Raw genomic sequence first — 15,038 nt, forward strand, 5'->3', positions numbered from 1 at the left:
ACTGGAGACTGGGGAGAGAGGGGGGTGATGAGAAACAACAGTCTGCCTCTCCTGGTGTGAAACTATAATCTCAGACTCGAAGCTGGGAGAATGAGGACCTCCATGCCTTCCTGGCTGTACATGCTTTGAGTGGAGCTTCTGTAACACAGAGCTGGGCTGGAGAACAAGTTAGGAAGCAGGTTACCAAGATTTAGTAGATTGTTTTTAAAAGAATATTTCTCCATTTAGACAATTTGTACTTTACAAGATGGTGTATTAGTTAGTTTTCATGCTGTTGATAAAGACATACCAGAGACTGGGCAATTTACAAAAGAAAGAGGTTTATTGAACTGACAGTTCCACATGACTGGGGAGGCCTCACAATCATGAAGGGAAGACAAACAGGAGCAAGTCACATCTTACATGAATGGCAGCAGCAAAGAGAGAGCTTGTGCAGAGAAGCTCCCGTTTTTGAAACCATCAGATCTCATTAGACCCATTCGCTATCAAAAGAACAGCATGGGAAAGACCTGCCCCCATGATTCAATCATCTCTTCATCTGCCATCAAGTTGCTCCCACAACACTGGGAATTATGGGAGCTACAAGATGAGATTTGGGTGGGGACACAGAGCCAAACCATATCAGATTTTTTTTTGAATCTTCGTTATTTGAATTGGCATTTTGGTGGGTAGAGGATATTCCAAGCTCCATACTTACAATTCCTACTTTCTGAATATCTTTTAAAAAAAACTGCATTGAAAAAGACACTCAACTGGTCATTTCAGTTTTCTCTATTGTTATCCCAACTACACCCCCTCAAACCAACACCACCATTTCACTACTGTAAGCCATGTACCACTCTCTCCATAAGCTTCATTGGCAAGCTGAATCTTTACTACACACGCAATATCCAATATAAGGCCTAAGCCCATCACTTATGATCCAGAGCAATATCTGTCCTTTTCCTGGGCTTTAACTGCTGCATGCTTCAATCAACCCAACACCACTGTGTGGCCTGCACAACTTCTACCATTTTCTTGATTAGCCTTTGCTTTAGGAATAGCAATGAAAATCATTACATTAAAGATTCCAATGGCATAACTCTTTAAACAAGTCTACCACTTTCCCCAAATAGTCTAACCTAAAAAAATAAGCATCACTATTCAAAGTCTTTGAGTTCCTCTATCCATCTGCTTCCCTCCCATGCTTAAACTGCCACAATACTATGAATTGCTCACTTAAAATAAACCCTTCACATATTTTTTTCTGTCTTCTATCTGTCAGCATTTAGAAGGTTAATGGCATATTTTTCTTCCTTCAGAAGAGTATTATATACTGATTCTCTCCATGAATCCCTCCAGATACATCTTCATTTGACTATTCTCATTTCAGCAGCCTCTCCTGTGTATGTTCATATCTCTGTAAGTAGTTGAGTACATTTAATATATTTACTATCTTTAATTTTTGTGCTGTAATGAACAAATCTACTTTTTTTCTGTAGGACTTTGACACTCTAGGAATATGATTGTACCTATGCATTTTTGTGTCTAATGCACAATTAGCAGCATTATGATATATCTTAAGTTGATTGTTTAATATTTGAATATCTAGGTAGAACACATTGGAGAAAAGAATAGAAAATTTTGCTGTGCTATTTCTCGGAAGTAATTTGGTTTCTAATCTTTGGAAACATCAGTATATAAAAGAAAGGTGGTATGCTGTTAAACTCTAGTCTCGGCAGAATTTATATCAAGTTCATATTAATGACATTTTATGGATGATTTATACATATATTACATCTAGTTGTCTGACTTTGGGAAAGTTATTTAATAGTATTAGCCTGTATTTTCACATCTGTAAAATAAAATTCTGAACACAGTGTTTCTAAAGGCCCCCTCTGTGCTAAAATTGTCTCCTTTCTGTACTTTAGAAAGTCACCAATTTTGGTTGGCCATAATTAACTTGCTGATGTCAGAACCTGGCATGGTTGATAGTGGGATTTTGTCACCGCCAAGTTCCATCCCTGTGGTTATGTGTCCTCAGGACCAGACCGTATTTGGAGGTTTTCAGTATAGCTTGTTCATAAGTGGCTACCCTATCTCTTAGGGCAGGCAAGACCTCTCTGTCAACAACTCCCACTTCTCTTAATATGTAAACTGGTTTCAGGGTCCAAAAATTCTGGAAAAAATAAATAAAAAATAAAAATAGAAAAATCTAAAGATCAGGCATATTCTACCCTATTCAAAGACAGTTTGTTTCATACATTAAAACTTTTAACACGTAACGATTTTCTTATCTAACCTCACCCACCCCACATACAAATTTTCCACCACATAAAATTTTTTCAGGATATTCAAGGCTGCTATTATCCAGCTTGAAATTAGGAGTGGAGGGGGAGATCAAGAAGACTGAAGCCAAGAGCAACACTGAAACTAATAAGGAATCTCAATTTGTCAAGTCAGTATAACGGTTTGCCAAACAAAGTTTTAAATGATTTAAATACCCCAGTGTGTATTATAGACCAGTTCCTGAGTTATGTTAACCTACACGTTGACAACTTTTGTGGATTTTCACATACTAATTTTCAAATTCATTAAAGAGAACTAAAAATATCTATAGGTATCTTTTCATTCTTTACAGGCAAGTTACAGAATTATTTTCCTGATAACACATATGACTTGGTAACCACATCAAGCCAAAACATATCTACCATATTAGTGTCCCTATTGGGTTACGCTGAAAATGTTCTGCTTATAACACTCAATAAACAATCTCATATGTGTACCATAAACCTTTGTTATATGTGCCAGGCTGAGAAAGAGCAGAGGAGCTCTGTGGAAGGTCTTTGAGTTCCAAGTCATTTGCTCACAGTTCAGTGGGAGGATGAACAAGACTGTTGGGGGGAGGGGATTAATGACTTCAACAATGTTACTTGCCCCAGAGACTCATAGTGCTATGTGCCAGTTTGAGCTACAAGGTGAGAGACTAGAAATTACAGCAGGCAGCCACATTCAAGCAGGTAATGAGTGCGTTGCATATGGTCCATCACTCACTATGATAGCGCATTGTTATGATTTGTAAGCTGCTTTATTAGGTGTCAATCTTATAGTACTTAAAGACACATTTTTTAAAAAGGTCTTTATTTTGATTCATCCTGCACTTATTGATAAATACTGGGAATAACAATTATTTAGCTTTGGAACGAGACCCCTACTCAATGCAGAAAGGGTTTTGCATACTGAGGTTGAATTACTTGGGAGTTAAGAACTTCTAGATCAATTTGGCACATCATGTGGAAGTATGGTGATACTCACAGAACACTTAATCCTTAATCCTTAAGGGTTCTGTGAGTATGACCATTTTGTCATTTTTCCACTTAATAAAGTGGAGAAATGAGATACTTCCAAGGGTTTGTATTGGGATAATAAAATCTGAGACATAGTTTGTTTTCAGTAAATTTGTAAATAGTCAAGGGCATAGTCTACCTCCATTCTACACATATTTGTAAGCACCAATTATCTAGAAGTCATTCCAATTGCTATGAACTACTCATGATTTTGCTATTAAAAAGGAACCACAATTTATTTTAGACTTACTATGAGCAAGAAACCTTTCTTACCAAGTTACAAGTATAATCTCTTACTAACCCTATGAGATAAATGCTATAATATTTTCTCTTTAACAGGTAAGTGAGTTGAGACACAGAGGATTTAATTAATATATTTTTCAACATGCAACTAATATATACTGGAAAATAGCTTTCATATCTCTGAAATATATGGGATTGCATATATGCAATAATACATGATGTATATTATATGGGGGATATAGACCATGATATATTAAATATACATTAGATATATTATATGTGATATAAAATATTTATCATATTTAATGATGTAATTATGTTACATATATTATACATAAAATAATGTATTTATGTTTTTACATATGTAATATACACAGAAATATATAAATATTCGAGTATATACATATACGTGTATGTGTAGGTATATATGTATGTGTATGCATGAATACATGTGTATATGTTTGTGTGTGTATATCCACACACAAACACACACACATATATATATAGAGAGAGAGATATGGAGAGTAAGCAAGAGATAATCACTTCATTTATGGAGACAAAATACTGACATTTGGATGTATAAAATTGGGATGGGCATTAAAAGGAATAACATGGAGGAGACATTAGATAAGCAGAGAAAAATTCAAATGTGGTCAGGTTGTAAGAAAAATAAAATCAACATGGTATGGTAGTGGAAGAGAAAAAGCGCCTCAAGTTAGGCAAAAAAAAGTGATCACCTAAACAGGTTACTGAGTTTTCCAGCCTCCTAGAGGCATACAGTGCCTCTCAAAATCTTCTCTAGTTTACCAACCACCCAGTAAAAGACACTTGATTAAATTTTTATTTGCCAACTTATAATGAAGAAATTTGAGTTTTTACATGTCTCAGAGGCATCCAGTCTGCAATATCTCCAAAGAAATAAATTAATTGATTTATTCAACTGTTTTGTGAGTATCAAAACACAAAATACATATAGGGAATTCTAAAATAAAGACATGCTCTAGTTTTTTATATCTTATGGTAATTATATTTACACAAAGAAAATAACAGTCATAAAAGCTGAGATAATGTTGAGTAAGAGTCCAGAATGTGGCATGGAGGACCTGGCATCTGAGTGAGATGTCAATGACCCTTCAGATACTAGAGCATAGTGAAGAACATAGGAAAAGAAGAGGGCTTGACCCCTGTGGTACGTGTCACACAATAATGGTCATAGCACCGGGCGCGGTTGCTCAAGCCTGTAATCCCAGCATTTTGGGAGGACAAGGTGGGCGGATCACAAGGTCAGGAGTTTGAGACCAGATGGATCAATTTGATGAAACCCCATCTCTCCTAAAAATACAAAAATTAGCCAAGCATGGTGGTGCTCACCTGTAGTCCCAGCTGCTCGGGAGGCTGAGGCAGAAGAATTACTTGAAACCTGGAGGCGGAGGTTGCAGTGAGCTGAGATTGCGCCACTGCATTCCACTCCAGTCTGGCGACAGAGTCAGACTCCATCTAAACAACAAAACAAAACAAAACAAAACAAAACAAAACAAAATTGGTCATAGCAGGGGAGGTGAAAGTACAGTAACAAGGACAAGACATGGCCCAGGGAAGTTTACCTGACATGTAGGCATACAGAATTTCTGGAGGAGAATTCATTGAAATTGCTATAATTAGCAATAATTTCTTCTGGTATTAAATGGGAATCTTCCTCTATGAAATATACCTATGAATCTTTACTATGATCTCTGGAATTATACTGGATAAATAAATGCCCTTTCCAAATATTTATGAAGAGCTATCACAGTGTGTTGCAATCTGAAATCCAGGAAGCTCCCCTTCAATTTCTCATCTCTTTTTTGCTTCTCTCATTCCCTAGTCTAAATGATCTCTTACACTCCGGCAAGCATTCATGTATCCCATTTCTCCTGATTTCTGAATTCATTTTCTCCTCACAATAGAAAAATATTTATTATTAATTATATTCACAACAAAACTCAGTTGCAATTGCACAGGAATTTTAAGGAAATAATAACGCAGGCCCCTATCTTCTTCACATACTTTAGCTTTATGTCACTTCAAGGTGTTAACACAATGTGAAACTCTAAATTTCTTGTAAATATTTCCATTTTGTGAGTTTAACTCTATCTCCAACAGTGGAACATCAGAATTGGATGGGAGTTTATGTTAAAAAAACAAAAACAAAAACAGGAAACTTCATCACAAAAATTGTATTAGTCAGAGTAGGTTAACTATTCAACAAACATTTTCCAAATATTAATAGTGTGAGAAAATAAAAGTTTATTTCTCATTCAAGTCAGAATCCAATATAGTTGGCTGGGGAGACAAGATTCTAGTGGGTATACAGGAACCCAAGATTTTTCAATATTTTGCTCTCTATTATCTTCTAGTGCTTTAGAATTATTTGCATGTTTCTCTGTATCCAAGCTGGAAACAGTTTTTTTGGGTAGCATCCATCATTTCCATTCATATTCCATTACCAAGAACTCAGTCACACATTCTCATTTATCCAGAAAAAAAGAGATCAGGAAACCATTTGGCTGTATGCCCAGGAAAGAGAGAAATAAGTTTGGAATCTTTGTCCCAGAAGCTTAGGTAATACTAGGCAGACATATATAGGTAAAATCAAATAAAGGCTACGTATATAGGGTTCCTGATCCAGAATCAGTGACACATGTATAAGAGTACCATATATGTTACTGACTCTGATAGTGCTGAAATATAAAGAAGTAAGACTTATCATTCATAACATTGTGACAGAAAAGCCGCCTTGTTTAGAACTGCCTCCTTAGCATCTGTGTCTACTTTGGTACATTGTGGAATCTCAATGAGTTTGCCAAATTAACTTGTGTACAATATAGAGCTAACAAAATTAAAACATGGATCTATACGGGCTGGCTATGACACGATAAAATCTTTTGATATTCATGCTTATTATATACCTTTATGGCTAATTATGATATAGGCTATAAAGTTGAAGAAGAATCTTAAATACTGCATAAATTAACATTCTGTAAGGTTTATTTGATTGCAACAATAAACTGTAAAAATGTGCTAAGTCTTTCTAGTTTGATTGCCTGTAGACTACTCTCGGTTGGACAGTGCAGTAGATAAAACCTAGCAAAGTCAACAGACATTTAATTAAGTCCAGTGTACTATACAGAAAGTGCTTTTGAACTGATTGCTTTGCACCTACCAGTCACAGATACTATGTGAGAAGAAACAAAAAGGAAGAAAATTGCTAAACATTTTCAGCTACCCACATTTTGCTTAAGGATGGTCTAGGTGGCTCTTTCTCAGATTCTCTTCATATATTGGTCAAAACTTGATGTCAATATAGTCCCACAAAAATTGGCAAAATTTTGTTTCCATAGAATAAAAAAAATTCTGAAAGGTGAGAGTCCTTCCTATAGGAAAAATATTCTGGAATGTTACCAACTTCATATGTTTCTCTCAAAAATACAACATGTTTTTATTCTGGTTAAATCAAATAGTTTGAATAATGGTTTTGTTTTTCCTTTTCAAGAGAGTTACTGTCACATTTCCTAATGAGGAAATTTGCTATGCATGAGGAAGGTAAATTATGAAATAGTGTATATGTGTCTAATGTTATGTTTTGTGAACATGCAAAATATTCTTTATCACAATACAATATGTCACACAATAGCACATAGAATATTATATTTTATAAATATTCAAATATAAATATGTAATTATGAAGTTGAACCATGTGAAACTGATGACTTTTTTAACCTATGAAATTGATAAGTTCATATGATTCAACGACACACACATGCACATACACACACATACACACAGAAACACACATGCAGATCCAATTTATTATCTCACAACATATCTTTTCATCAGAAATATCCCAGCCAGAGGGATTCATTAAACTCAAATTAGTAGTAAGGAAAGACAGACTCTTAAAATTAGATTAATGTTATGCTGACAGGGCTCTTTTGAAGCAGCTCTTTTTCCACTGAACTTGTGCGAGGGCCAAATTCACCGTCAATAAGCTATTTCTAACCGATTATGTGTTTTTAAAATTTCTTTTAACTTTCTGTGTCATTACTAGCTGACTCAGAAATACCACTAATGGTACAGTAAATTTATCCAAACATTTCCATAATAACTGCTATTTGGTCAGAGATTTGTGACAGATTTTCAGGGGGAAAATCCTTTAGAGTTATTAAGTAATGCCACAATCATTCTGAGTAATTTCAGAGACCTTTTAGTCACACCTACCAGTTAGACTGTGAGATAGGGAAAAAGGAAATTGGCTAAACTAATTCTCAACTACCAGAGACAATGCTGTTTCCCAGACTTGAAGACGCTGATGAATTGCTTCTGAAGGAAAAGTTTTAGAGAAGAGCTTCCTTAACAAAATGTCACACAGGATTTCTAGGGCTGATAGAATACACATTTTAAAACAAGCGATATGTTTAATATCTTCTTTGTTCCCCTGATTTATCATTTGTGAAAAATATTCCTTCAAATTTTATTTACTCTCAGCTGCCTAATCTCATGGGCAGTGAGGGATAATTTGAGCAAACCTAGGACATGAATCATGGAATGGAATCTGCGGATCACTGACTGATCTCTTTCCCTCAGGACTGATTGTGCCGTCCTCATTATGCTCCTTTGTTGTACAGCAAGGTATACTGTGAGTAACGGATTCCATCAAAGGCCCAGACAGAAAAAGAAATCCACACATTCTCAGAATTGCAGTCTAAATGCTTCCTTTTTTAGCTTATTTTCTTTGCTAAATGTCTTTACCAAGACTTTTTTCCCACTGTATTTACTTGCAAAATGTGGAGTTTAGCTGTCCATGCACACTGTGATCTGTGGTTTGACTGCAGTCATTGCCCGTACTTTTGTTTCTATTCTGTATTTTCCTGTTTCAACCCATAGTATATTTTAAAGTTGGATTTTGTAGTAGATCTGGCATCTCAGAGGAATCTTGAAAAACTGAGCATTCCGTAGGATAGATCAACCAGTAGATTCCATGCTCCAGCCCTTTAAATATTTCTTGCATGAACACTTAACTTTCCTATCCCTTTCCCACTTTATCATGTTTTCCAGCCAACATGACTATCCTGATTACATCAAGTCTCTGTTTACTTTGTGCCCACACCTATGTAACTGATAGGAATTGGAGAAAAACTTTATTTTAAAATTATGACTACAACTCTCAACTGGGCCTTCTACAATATCAAACAATCCTACTAACGTTCCCTGATCAAATGGCCCTTCTCGTCACTGAGATAATTATTTTGCATTTTCTCTTATTTCCTCTTCTCAAATATTTTTCTATTTATTTCATTCTTGAGAGAATAGAAGCCCCAGAGAGAAGTATCTCATACCCCCTTCACTAAATCTACTTAGCGGATAGTTATCTATCTTGGGGCAGTCTGTTTATTTTCCATCACAATAGACGAACTTTTTTACTTCTATTAAAACCATTCAGCATTGAAATTCATTACGTATATTCTCTTGCTCTTTCCAGGAATTTGTTACTAAAAGTATATTATTTCTCCATTGTGTCTTAAGTCTTTACTCTTGCTTGGATCATTCTCTCCAGTCTAAAATCTCTTTAAGCAAACAGACAAACAAACAAAAATGATTGTCTCCTTGTTTTTATGTTTTCTGGCGTGTTGACCCTTTCCCTTTTCCTCTTTAGGGTAAAAGTGACTGAAAAATTTGCCTAGCACCACTATTTCTACTTTCCTTTCCGCTTTTGGGCTTTAACATGCCAACATGCTCTCCGACTAAATGCCACCGTGCCAAAACCAATAGGCAAGTTGAAGCCTTTATCCCAGTCTCATCTTCAGTTGCACCAACTCTTACTTACCCAGTTTCTAATTGATACAGCCAGGTAATATAAAATTGATGATGCAGTTTTAATTTAAAAATAATTTTTAAAATTGTACTGTTGTTAAATTTACTTGAAAATACTTTTTATTCCATTGGTGGACCAATAATGAATTTCTTGGCATCAAACAAATTAGACAGTTTAGTCAACAGTGGGTGCTGGATTCCAGTTTTTACCTTGAGTGGGTCTTTTACTTCTGGAAGAAATGCATTTTTAGACAGGAATTAATTACCGTCTACTTATGGATTCTTGATAAGAAGACCTCGAGAATATCTAAACGTTTGGGAAGAAAAGTGTCTTTACTAGTAATGTGAAAGATGAATAATTTCCCTGAAAATGTCACTCATTTTAGGTATAGGAAAGTGCCATTTTACTTGTGTATAATTTCTTAGTCAAAATATTTCTTAGTCAAATAATTTATTTTGGTATTTACAACTACAATTAGCAAAAACTGAACAAACTAGTAACAAAGCTTGGTGTCACAGAATTTTGAACTTAATTCTAGAGTCTCTTGAGTCTTGAACAATGTGAATAAAGTTATTAATGTTAAAGGAATAAAAATTGGAATTCAACATTGCCAATTTAGATTCTAATTCTCAGTTATTTAAATTATGTTGCATATTTGCGTATTTTATTTTGTTTAGAATTTTCTAAATGAACTCATTCTATAACTTACTTTTTTCTTAAATCAACTTAGGGTTTGAGGGTTTTTATTTATTTATTTTTAAATTTTGAAAATACATGCACAACAATTGATATTTTAAACACCCATCTTACCACTACACAAAGTTAAAATGATACTACCATTTTATCATATTAAGGCATTTTTTAAATAAAATGATTATGTGCCCATAAAATGTAAGGTTTTTATCCTCTCAACAAGTGAGAAGCTCATATTCACTATATTTAATACTTAAAAGAAGTTTAGTAATTTACATAAAATGTATATGGTATATCTTACCATATATACATTACAGTGCAACTTTCAGTAAAAAATATTTTTTAGTTCTTATCATGTTACTTCATTTAGTCCTTTTGTAGTACTGCACTATATAAAAATTAATATTTATTGCTCTTGTCATTTACAACTACCTCATTTCCAGTGTTCCACTATCTCAATGTTCTATTCATCTTAGAGACCACAGATTGTACTACAAAGAGGTTATAATAAATAAGAGAAAAAAACCTTGAAACAATAAAAATGATTGAAATAAAATGATAGAAGATGATCCACTAGGCAACTACGGACGAAAAGAACAGTAGGATTGCATTCTGAAAATCTGCCAAAGCAAAATTTGAAGGAAAAATATGACACAGAAGAAAAAGAAAAGTAATATATAATGTTACAAGAAATACTATGACAAGAGGACATATCTATCATTGATAACCTTTTACAATATATCATACAACAGGAAATATATAAGTAGTCAGATTTAGTTGATGAGTCAAGTACACAAATATAAACAGAAATATTGAAGATCTAAAAAGAGAACTGATGAATTCAAGATATCACACATAAAAACCAGAATTGTTCTTTTCAAGTGCACGTGGACTATTAAGGAAACTATGTTTAAGGTGACAAAAACAGCCTCAATGGACATTATAAAATCAATTTCATAGAAATGGCATATATGAAGTATATTACAATAAAAGAGTCAATGTAATTTTAATATATAATGAAACTATATTACAAATGTTTGAAAAGACATGGAAAGCAAAAAAAAATTCAAAATAATAGAGGTCAAAAACAACAAATAAATTTAATAGAATTGAAAGTTGGTTCCTATAAAGTATATACATATGCTTAATCATACCTCTAATAAAACTGATCAAGAAAAAAAGAAGATAATGTATAGATTTTAAATGGATAATAACTGTAAACACAATAAACACTGAGCATTATAAAATACTTAAATGTGCTTCAGAATGTAGTGAAATAGCTAAATTTATAGAAAATATTAAATTTGTCAGAAGAAATAAATAATGTAATAACAAAAGACTATAAAAACTTTTAAATGTGTCAAAAATACCCAGTTCCAAAGGATATTGAAGTTGAGTTCTATTATACTTTTAAAGAACACTTTATTCCTGCAACAAACAAGTTGTTACAATAAAAAAGTTAGAAACAGCAAAAGCCACTCAGTTTATTTTGTGAAGGCAATGGAATGATACCTTCTAAGTTAGAAAACTCCCATTTTACTTTTGAACAAATTAGTTAAATGGCAAAATTCATAAACACAATATTAAATATTCAAATCCAATTATACATCATGATCAAATAGGCTTATGCAAGAAATTCAAGAATGTGCCAAACAGAAGTGCTGTCAATGTAATTCAGTGCATTAACTAATGGAAAAAGGTCATAATTTTCAAAACCAATGAATAAATTCATTCAACCAAATTTAACCATTATTTATTTAAAAAGACCTTAGTACACTAGAAGTAGAAGGGATTTTTAAAATATATATTATAAATTAAAACCTGTAAAATATTTTACATAATGGGGGAACCTTCAGATGCCTAACTTCATTCTCAAGAATGGAGAAGAATGCCCAGCATCAGTGCTGTTAGTTAATACTAGACATGCTAGACAATGCTACTATAAAGAAAAAGAAATGCTAGTAACAGGTATAAGTGCTGAATGGAAAGAGAAAAAATGGCATAATATACAAATATCTTATTATCATCTACTTTTAAAAATGAGTATAATTAAAAATTTATTGTAACTCATAAGATAGTTCAGCAATTTGATCACTCAACTTACAGAGTGTCAATAGTGACATCATCGAATGCCAATGGAGAAATACACAGACAAGATGGCATTTACAATTAGTCCAAACCAATGAAAGTAATTAATGATTAACTAAATATGCATTAATCTCTATAGAGAAAAACTTTAAGTCCCAAATAAAGGGCAAAGTAAATGAATAAATGGAAAGAACCTGCTTGCTCATAGATAAGACAACTCAATTAAAACAGAGGCCAATTCTCCCCATGCTAATGTATAAATATAAACTGATTCAACCAAAATATCAGTTGAAAGTTTAATTAATAGATATAATTATACTAAAATGTAAAATGTAATAAAAGTCAACAAATAATTGAATAAACTCAAAAGAAAAGACATAAATGGAGCTTGCCCTGCCAGATAATGATATTTCAATGTTGTCAAAAATTACATCCAATGACTGGGCGTGATGACTCATGTCCGTAATCCCTGCATTTTGAGAGGCAAAGGCGGGAAGACTGTTTGAAGCCAGGGGTTCAAGAAGTTTAGGTTATGTTAAATTACCAAACCTAAGAATAATGGGTACTCCCAAGGAAGAAGAAAAATCTAAAAGTTTGGAAAACTTGTTTGAGGGAATAATTTCATTAGTAAATCAAATGTGCTCTAAAAGGAGTATCTAGGGATACCTAATTCCTTCAGGACCTAAGTAATTGTGATAGAGATTCCTGTTGGCCACTTAATATACCAGTCAGGAGCACAGGTTCCTGCATGTTGGCTTGTGAGATCCACAAAGCCATCAGGCATTGCTGTTTGGGTCAACAGAACCATGAAAAATTGTAAGTAGGTTGTATATAAAATACATATGTGAAATGAAACCCGACTAATCCCCACCATAGACCATATAAAGAGTAGTCTGCAGGCCTTTCCTGCAGTGGTGGCTTCATTTATTGTAATGCAAACATCAAAAACCACTTTGTAAACCTGTTTGGTAATGCTTTTTAGGCTTTGGAATAAATATTTTAGCAGGAATTAGCTCTAAAAATAACGCTTGTATTTAATTAAAAAAAAATAAGTACTTAATGCTAGCCTCTCAAGAAAGTTAACAGTGAGTATACAGCTTGCACAAATATTTGTTGACATTTATCATTCACCATAGAAACGACTTGCTATGTCACTGATTACATGAAGACTAGTAGGTAGTAATCTGCAGAAGAAACATTAGACTCTATTGCAAAAGCTAGTAGTTGATATAAGAATACTGAACCCAGAGACACATATGAGTACAGAAAGTGCAGGCACTTTTCACTCTATAAAACATGACATTTCGTTTAGATCTAATTGTGTTTTCATTCACAGATTTCATTCACTTTATAATTTAAGTTTATGTGTGAAAAATGAAGAAATAGCTACTATGGTGCTGTGTCCATTGACAGAAAAATATTTTAGAAGATCTAATTTATTCCATATTTACATCTGTGTAATAGATGCTTTAAAGAGAAAGTCAGTTAATTCCAAAAAGTTTTATTTTAATTTTTTTCAGTTAAAGATATCAAAGCAAACCTTTTATAGTTTATTCTGTCAAAACTAAATTAACTGACATTACTTTGAATGTTATAAACTTAGTTCGGAAGTTAAAATATTAAGAAATTTATTTATGAACTTGGAGAAATAAAAAAAGTTAAATACATTCAGATAAAATGAAAACATAAGCATAGCAAAATATTTTATTAAAAATATTTAAAAATTAAGACCAGGCATGGTGGTTCATGCCTGTAATCCCAGTATTTTGGGAGACTGAGACGGGCGGATCACGTGAGATCAGGAGTTCAAGACCAGCCTGGCCAACATGGTGAAACCCCGTCTCAACTAAAAACACAAAAATTAGCTCAGCAGGGTGGTGGAGGCCTGTAATCCCAGCTACTAGGGAGGCTGAGGTAGGAGAATCGCTTGAACCTGGAAGGTGGAGGTTGTAGTGAGCCAAGATAGTGCCATTGCACTACAGCCTGGACAACAAGAGCAAAATTTCATCTAATAAATAAATAAATAAATAATAACAATTGAAAAATAATTTAAAATGTTTAAAGAATACATTTCAAACTGTATCAATGTATTTGGGATGCAAATAACAGAAAAAAACCATAGTATTTGGAGTCCATATAAAATATTTATGGATCTTTAAGATAAAAACACAAAACAAAGTATAACAATGGGCATTTTATAATAAAGGAAAAAGGCATGGCTTATAGAATAGGAAAACACAACCTTGTACACAGTCAATTATTTACAAATTGAATCACAATGAAACTTTATTTTATTCCTACCATATTAAAATAAATGAAAAAGGCTGAAACATCAAGAGTTAGTTAGGCCATGGAGAAATTTTTGACAATATGTACCAGTTGGAATATATAAAAATATTTAGAATTGACATTTTTTTTTTTTTTTTTTGGAGACGGAGTCTGGCTTTGTCACCCAGGCTGGAGTGCAGTGGCGCAATCTCTGCTCACGCAAGCTCCGCCGCCTCCCGGGTTAACGTCATTCACCTGCCTCAGCCTCCCTAGAAGCTGGGACTACAGGTGCCCGCCACCACGCCCGGCTAATTTTTTTGTATTTTCAGTGGAGGCGGGGTTTCACCGTGTTTGCCAGGATGGTCTCCATCTCCTGACCTCGTGATCCGCCCGGCTCGGCCTCCCGAAGTGCTGGGATTACAGGCGTGAGCCACCGCGCCCGGCCAAGAATTGAGTTGTTTTTATGAAAAGGTTCTGTGGTCTATCAATCGAAGAACAGATAAACAAATTGTAGTGAATTAATAAAATACTATAAAGTTTTGAAAATAAATAAATTAAAACCATATATA

The 15,038-nt window shown here is 33.8% G+C and overlaps 1 long non-coding RNA gene across 1 annotated transcript in view; it reads left to right on the plus strand.

The window, feature by feature from the left end:
* The first annotated feature begins 433 nt into the window (after positions 1–433).
* LOC110743817 overlaps positions 434–15,038 on the plus strand; it is a 58,173-nt gene continuing 43,568 nt past the window's right edge. The window contains exon 1 of the long non-coding RNA XR_002523450.2: positions 434–1,401. This is a non-coding gene — a long non-coding RNA (uncharacterized LOC110743817). The remainder of the gene's footprint in view (positions 1,402–15,038) is intronic.

This window comes from Papio anubis, chromosome 7 (assembly GCF_008728515.1).
Source record: "Papio anubis isolate 15944 chromosome 7, Panubis1.0, whole genome shotgun sequence".
In the NCBI taxonomy this organism is placed as follows: Eukaryota; Metazoa; Chordata; class Mammalia; order Primates; family Cercopithecidae; genus Papio; species Papio anubis.